Consider the following 8,844-nt stretch of genomic DNA (forward strand, 5'->3'; position numbering starts at 1 on the left):
AACACAAAATGGACATTATAAAAACTAAGGAAGTCTGAATAAAGTATGAAATTTAGTTAATAATTAACAATATTAGTTCATTAAATGTACTATACTCATGTAAGATGTCAATAGTGGGAACTGGTTTGAAGTATAGGGAAACCATCTGGAATGTCTTCCCAATTGTTTAAATAACTCTGACTAAATATATATATGTCAGTCCTGTCTGCTCCACAGTCTCATTTTGTATTATTCTTCCTCTCAGGACTTTGAACAATTGTCCCTCTGCCTGGAACACTTTTTCCATTGCTTTTCGTAAGACTTACCCCCAATCATTCTTTGACTCTCACCTAAAATTACATATTTTGTATTATTTATGTGTTATTCATTGGTTAAAACCTATCACTTCCATAGACTATAAGCTCCATAAAAGCAAGGGCCGTATTTGTTCCCAGTATCTAGCCTGAGAATAATATTCAATATTCCACAATTTTAATGAATAGATGATAGAATAAGTTAACCTTGACCTGTCAAAGGTTATTTACATACTTTTGCTTCCTTCTTGGCTGCATACAGCATTATTTATATTCTAAATGATTGATAATTGACTTCTATATAACCCACAGGGTGATATAAAAGACATTTTAACTAATCATATATGACTTAACACTCATAACAGGGATATATAGGCATAAATGTCTAGTAGTTTAAACTCCATAAATGAGCAATATTTTGCTCCATAATTTACATTGTCATTGTGTAGGTACTTTATTGAAACAAAGTAAAATCTCTCAATTTTGAAAAAAGCAATCAAAAGCTTTGAAACTTAGAAAAAAAAGCTACCCAAGCAGCATAGTGATTTGTTATTTGAAAAACACACAACAAAAAATTCAAACAAAAGTGGACTATATATATTGATACCTCTTTGTTGACAATGTCATGTGGCATCAACATAGAAGATAATATAAATGAATAAGAACTTTAATCAACACTACAGCTAGACAGTAATAAGAAAACTTTATTCTGCAATGGTAGCAGTTAATAGCAGGCAGTTCTTAAGGGCAGGTAACAATAATAAACTGTGCTAAGAGAAAAGTATCCTCTATCATGAAAATACTATGAAATTTCTGATGTCTGTGTAAAGAAAGAATAGAGGTATCCTCTTTAGAAAAACAAAGGTAGTTTAAATTTCAACATTTGTTTAAAATCTAGCTAATTTAAATAAATGGACCATGACATAAAACTATAATTTCAACTACTCCAGTGTTAGTTCTTTAATTCTCAAACTAGGAGTTCCAAAATTGTCTAACACCACGAGCTAGTTTTAATGCCTTAAACTATGTGTCCTATTATTATGAAAACAAGATACGGAGTGGAAGGAGGAGAAAATCGTTGAACTTAATAGGAAATGTAAAATATGGAAAAATATGCAGTGATCATCTAAAGAAGGTTGTAAATGTTATTAAATGCAAGAAAGATTTTTACATACTAGCTACTGAAAGAAATGCTAAATTATTTGAATGTTCACTACCATCATTTGGCAGAACTTAAATGTGAATGCAAATGATGGTATGATTTGGCAAATATGAGGGCATGAATCAAGGTTGAAGAGAGTTCAGTCAAACTTTAATGATGCCTACTTTCTTCTTCACAGACTTGACGAGTCTTCATTTAAAATCACTCACGACCAAAAAGAGCCAAAAAATAAATCAACCCGGCTTGTTTGGCAAGTGACACCTTGCTTAAGGTTTTCTTGTGAGAACAAAGAAGAAGAAATAATGTCACACCAAAAGAATTTATGATTAATGTTAGTCATAATAAGCACCAAAGGAAGTGATAATAATTTGCTACTTGTAAAGCACTGCCCACTCTTCCAGTATGAACACGTCACTATCTGCTTCTGCAGAGTAGGGATTTCTGACCCGAGAGAGGGATGTTGTTGCTCTTTTCCGGAGAAGGCTCTGCACCCTTGTTGAATGCGTAAGATTAAGCCAACGCTTATGCGTCTCTCCCACTTTGCCTCTTGACCTTTCTCTCTGGACTTCTTGAGAACTTGACTCTCTGCCAGTTCTGAGACTGCATTCCTGGAGTGTCCTGCTCCTACCTGCTATCCTTTGGGCTAAATAACTTCTCTGTTCTTCTGTCACAGAACAGTTCCTTCCACAAAATTACTACCTTGCTGTCATTAGTGCGTTTGGCAGAAAACCATGCCTCAGGCTTCTGGTGTGCTTGTAGCTAAACTTCTAAGATACTTGAGGATGAAAAGGGAGACTTTGAACCTCTTGCTGCTACACTCAGCATTAAACAATTTCGGCGAAACAACAGCTTGAAACTTGCCTCCTCTTCAATTAGGAGCAACTCTGATGCTATATGATTTCAATGAGCTAGGATTTTAAAGATAGAAAAGAACTTACTTTTCCTAGACAATCCTGGTGAAAAGGAGCATTAGCTGTTTCTTGACTCTTCTTGCCAATTAAGTCATACTTGAATTGTTCTTGCCTCGTGTAATGTGGATGTCTAAAAATGCCAACAAGTCATCCATTTATTTCCAGAATTTGCAAAAACCACAAACTTCACTGCCGAAAGGTGGGATCCCGCAGGAATTCACATAATTCTGTGGTATGTCATTGACTTTAAATGGCTCCAAATACTTTCTTAAAATGTCCTGATGTGGTCTATGTTTGTGGTGACCTTCAACATAAAGTACCGGTACAGTGAGAAAAATAAATACATGCTTAGTAATAACTTGCTAGCTTGAAAATGAGTGCTTTGCACATATGACATTGGATATATCAAGAAGCTCCCTTGCTTGGGCAGAAAACAAATTTTAAAAGGGAATGCATTACTTCAGGTAGCGAGAAAATGTCAGCTTTTCATATCATAAATTTCAGGTTAGAGATCTAAAATAAATCACATCGCATTCAGAGTTTTGCAGTTTATTATTTGGGCAACAGAGAGAAGGTTTTGACTGTAGGATTAAAGTGTGTCTAAGGGGCGTAGAGTAAAAGAGTTCCCCCAGGAAACGATTTCAATAGCCATTAGTAATGGCATTGCACATGTGATTCATAAAGTATGAAAAAGTCTATAGCAAGAACAACTGCTTGCTCTGTATTATGTTTTCTCTAGTTGGAATCCCAGAGCTGGTTTTTAAAAAATTATTTCCTATAATATGACATTTGAAAACTTCCCCACAGGGTTAATTTTTAATATATATGATGCATGACCTCCTTCTCGTAGAGCCATAGAGTGTACAATTTCAGGTTTTTGGTTAAAGACATTAGTACGGCTGACATGTTGATTTCAAGAGAAAAAGGACCTACATCCATCAAAGAAAGGTTGATTTTTTTTCCCTTTTTTTTTTCAGAGAAGTAGGAATAATTATTAAAATAAACACAATGACTCTTTTTAGTTAAAAAATACATCTCACGGGCTTCCCTGGTGGCGCAGTGGTTAAGAATCCGCCTGCCAATGCAGGGGACAAGGGTTTGAGCCCCGGTCCAGGAAGATCCCACATGCCGCAGAGCAACTAAGCCCGTGTGCCACGACTACTGAGCCTGCGCTCTAGAGCCCGTGAGCCACAACTACTGAAGCCCCCGCGCCTAGAATCCATGCTCTGCAACAAGAGAAGCCACTGCAATGAGAAGCCCACGCACCAAAACAAAGAATAGCCCCCGCTCGACGCAACTAGAGAAAGCCCATATGCAGCAATGAAGACCCAACGCAGCCATACATAAACAAACAAATAAATAAATAAATAAATCTCACTTTTTTGAGATTAGAATAGTTTTACCTAATATTTCTTTACTCTCAAATCTTCATTTGTTATTTTGGAAATTGTGTTTTATTTCTACAAATAGCAATTACTGGGCCAAGTGCCTTGAATGCCTGTGCTTTCTTGTTTGTTCTGCATTTTATACCTTGCCCCTCAAGACAAATGATTGTTAGCAGTTCTCCAGTTGTCTATTATATATATATATATATATATATCAAAACAAACAAACAAAGAAACCACTGCCATCTGATATTCAGATCAAGTCTGATTTTTTGAAGAATAATTTGCTGGATTTTAATTTGTGTAAAGAAATAAAGTCAGTTTATAAAATGTAGAATATATAAAGTTTCTAAAATATTTCTTAGATTCTGGCAATTTACTGTATAGCAAAGACAACAAAAACTGCAACTATCCATTTGGGGATCTTTCTTATCAATGCAAAACCCTCTCTTCCCTCTGTGCATCAGCAGTAAAATTAGGGGATTGAATCAATGACTGCAAAATCTCCAAAGTTCTTACTCTGGAATGGTCTGGTTTTGTAATTCTTCTACTCGCCATACAATCACAAGGGCTGTGCTAACCTGAGCTGCAGTTTGAGATAAATACCAATAGGTGGCAGTGCTATTCACATGGCAGACCTGATCTGCAGAAAGACACTTTCCCATGGAGGTATGCCATTAATTACAGAGGGCTCAGGAACATGTTTGAACAAACATCTTGTTTGTCAACACAAAGAGATAGATCAGTCAAATAAACATAAGTAAAGAAAACTAACTTGGAAATTAAAAGACAGTATTAAAAAAATGCTTCTTTAAAGTTCTGTTTTCTTTTCTCACATTGTTTATGAGTTTAAATTGCTCCTTCATTTACGGACTCAGCACTTGCATTGCAGGCCCAAGTTGAGGCTTGGTGGAGTCCTGCCGTAGACACCTAAGGTTTTGTTGGTGTCCAGACACATGGAAATAATCTCTTAAAATCTGTCCTAAAACCACTGAATTCATGGCTGTCACTGAAGAGAGGTTTCATTAAAGGAAAAGTAAATTTAGATTTAGGTTCTCTTCACAGAGGCTCAACAATATCCCACTCCTCCGTAGTTCCCTCGTCTGCCACAACCTCCGAAGCAGACAGTCTCCCTTTCTGCCCCTACCTCCAGATCTGAACAATAAACAAACAGAGAAGCAACTGGTTCACAGGTGCTCCAGATGGCCGGAGGAGCCCCTTCGCCTTCAAGGTAGCCTGCTGCCACTCTACTCTGGTGGCGTTGTCTTTCTCAGATATGGTCAAGCTGATAAAAGATAAGCAATGATTCAGGAATATTTGCTCTTCCATTACAACATGAAACAGTACGGGTGGGTTATATAATCCTTAGCATTCTTTTTACAAATATCATCTCAAGATGTTTGTCTGTCTGTAACTTCTGTGCTTATCATGAGCCTGTGGTAGCATCAACTTCTTAATCAAGGGCTACTCACCCCATGACGAGCATATTAGGACCCTTGCTCCTGGAGGTCTGGCTTTATGTCAAATGCTATTTCTGCACTAAACAAGCTTGCCTTAACTCAAAGAGCTCAACCCCTTTGATTTCCCAACCAAACACATTTTAACTTAACCAGAACATAAAATATATTTTTTAACATAAAATATTTTAAATGATTAATTAGTGACTGCCCCACAGAGTTGGATGAAATTTATTCAAGTTAGGCACCCTATGGAAATTTCATAAAATGGGTAGTTCTAAATTAAAACACAGAAATCACAAGCATAGGTCATATGTTCCAAGAGTTATGAATTAAGTTAGATCTTAAAGAAAAGTTTCCGTTATAATGACAAGTGCTCGACTCTCATTTATATTTATTTTGTGGGACCTCTAATAGCCGTATGCTTCAAGTTTATATTTTACAGTATCCCCATTTTTAAGCTGAGGAATCTTAGGAAGAATGTTTAAATATCTCGCCCGAGGACACCCAGTTAGTTCCTTGGCAAAGGCCAGGAAAATCGCCAACAAAGCTGAGTTTCTGCAGCGTAGTAACCTGGATCATGCTTTCTTGGAAGTCTAATTCGATATCGTAATATTTCTACTCTAACAGCTCACAGCGAAAATCTGATATTATATACACATCTTGGAATCCTTTAAAGTATATGAAATAATTTTATAAATATTCAGACTGAGTTCAAATGAATGAAAGAGTTCTATTAGCAGTTGGCATATTAGTTACAATAAATGAGTTGATGACCAAGATAGCCAATGGCCACACAAAACGATAAAAATTAAGGTAGAGTTGGATGGATTTTCACGTGGGCTGGCAGCAAGATACACCTGGTGTAGAAATGACAGATGGAAGAGTGGGAGAATGACTCTTGCCTTTGGTTTTAACACTCCTATTGGCTGCAGCACTGATTCTACTATAAAGGCAGTTTCTCACCTTCCCTCTTGGCTGGAAAAAGGCTTATAGTACATGACTGCAGGTGTAATGAGATGGGCATGTCAAGAGTTATAGACTAGACAATAGATTTCATCTGGAAAACAAGAAGGAGAGGAAAGTTCCTTTTGAAAATAAATATGGGACTATAACTGCGCTTTTAAAATGTGTATATATTTTTATTTTTTCTTAAATAATTTTCTCTCTACAGAGCTACTCAATAAATACTGTATTATATATTGAAGGCTTCTTAATTGTCCTTGAAAGGTCATCTTCTCTGAGAATTTTATTTTTCTGAGATTTTCATATTTTACTCAAATAATTATTCAAACATTTGATTATAAAATTAGTCTTCCTCAATTCTAAAATTATTTTTAACAAGTCATTCAGTTACCAAATCATGTATACGATGATATTAAATTTTAAATTTGATAAAATATAAAAAGCCGAACACTATATATATTATTTTTGTTGCAAACTCATAATACATCAGAATTATAAAATTTAGAATTGTAATTTCTTTGCTTTATAAGTTTGCAAAATCCCATAAAAATGCATCCCACAATTCTGAGTTTTGCTTCATAGTAGTTTTTTTTTTAACTGATTTTATATTAGTAGATTAGCAAAAACAAATGTGATATTTATTTCAGCAGGAAACAGGGATTATGTTTTGTGAGCTGGAACAAGTGAAAACTTACTGATAGCTACATTAAGAAGTAACTTTTGCAAATGAAATACTTTCTTCACACCCCATCAAGATATTGCTTTCTTTTATTTTATGTAAAAGTTTTCCTTGAATATTTTATATCTATTGTTCTAGGTGGGAAAATCGTTATTTATCTTAAAATTTCTAGTTTTGCTTGTTATATAAAAGAAAAGAAAAAGATTGCTGTATGGATAATGGTTGAACTGTTCACTCAATTTTCTATTGAATATAACCCAAGGGAAGAATTTTTAAAGGTTTGAAGGAAGCAGGAGAAGGAGTTGCTCTAACAAAGTGATTGTATTAATAACTGGGAAATCTGTTAAAACTGCTGTCAAATTTCTTAATTGATATGGAAATTTGATTGGGTCCTGTGGGGGAGTCATTTTCCTTGGGAGCTCTCTTAAAGAAATTCTTAAATAAAGAATGGTGTGAAATCAGAAGTTGAAGAAAAGCATGTAGAAGTAATCAGGTTGTGTCTTTGATTCAGAGCATATCAGATAACTAAGAATTTCATTGATAAGAGAATCAGCACAGGTGGATTAAAAGAAAAACATCTATTCAAAGCAAATATTACTTTTTAAAATACTGTTTAAAGTATTTCAACTTAAACAACAACACTGAGCCGAGTATAAATTGGTAAGAGAAATTAACGAAGCAAAATTATAGCTGAGGTAATCTTGTCTTTCAGATTTCCTAACTATCAATACATTGCTGGGCAATCCTGAGTTTGGATGACAGCTGGTAATTCTCTGCTAGAAAACTGGTGTCTTCATTTCTTAGCCATTCGTTTTCAGGGTTCATTCTCCAGAGCCTTGATCTGCCTCAGACACAGTGTGTCCAGACCCACTCTGTTCACATCCTCTCAACCAAACCTCAGCCAATGAAATAAAACATGGTTTTGGTAATTTTACAAAGCACTTCAACCCTGTAGGCTGGTTCAGTTTTCTTCCTTTTAGGAGAACAGTAACACTCTAAATTCTAAGGGAAGGGATCATTTGGGAGTGTGTTTAGGAATATGGGATGGAGAGAGGCAAGGAAAAAGGGGATATTGTGAAAATAGAAGGGGTCATTTTAAGCAGATCATTTAATTTACTTCAAAAGAAATACATGGGCAGATTACTGTAGCAGAATCACAAATGAGGTAAGGTGATTTAAAACTAGTTTACAAAATGTGTCATGGAAAAATAGAGTGATATAATTCTGGGGATCGAGCCCACTTTGCATGCTTTCAAAACTCACAGAGCCTCTATTTGTGGATTTCCTGGCTTCCATGTAAGATGTCAGAGGAGAGCAGCAATAATATTACCTTTGAGGAAATTTAGTTACCGTAGGATAGATGAATGGGCCATATCGGGGGTTTATTCATCTTTGTTACCATGGTGCTAAAGAAGGATTCAGCATCTGTGGTTGACTTATTTATTCCTCACAGAAAAGGTGCTTTGGCTGCAGATTCACACTAAGCAGAAACAAGGGCCTTTAGAAAATTTGCCACCAATTACTTGGTCTCCAGTTCCAATCTATCAATTGAACGATCATTCCACACTTGTAGTACTGTACTGCTACTCTATCCAGCCACTCGGCAGTTTTGCAATATTGTGACCTTTTTAAATCCTGAAAATAAATAAAGTTGCAGCATTCTTGCTTTGTTAGCACTTAAGTTCCCAAATTTCTACATGCCAAGTTTTTCTGGCAAAGAAATACTTAGCAAGGGAAGCACACTGTTGGTGGGAATGTAAATTAGTGCAGCCACTGTGGAAAACAGGTTCTCAAAAAACTAAAAATAGAACTACCATATGACCCAGCAATTCCACTCCTGGGTATATATCCAAACAAAAAAGAAAAAACACTAATTCCAAAAGATACATGCATCCCAATGTTCATAGCAGCATTATTTACAGTAGACAAGATATGGAAGCAATCTAAATGTCAATCAACAGATGACTGGATAAAGAAGATCACACACACAC

Source organism: Phocoena sinus, chromosome 21 (assembly GCF_008692025.1).
Source record: "Phocoena sinus isolate mPhoSin1 chromosome 21, mPhoSin1.pri, whole genome shotgun sequence".
NCBI classification, from domain to species: domain Eukaryota; kingdom Metazoa; phylum Chordata; class Mammalia; order Artiodactyla; family Phocoenidae; genus Phocoena; species Phocoena sinus.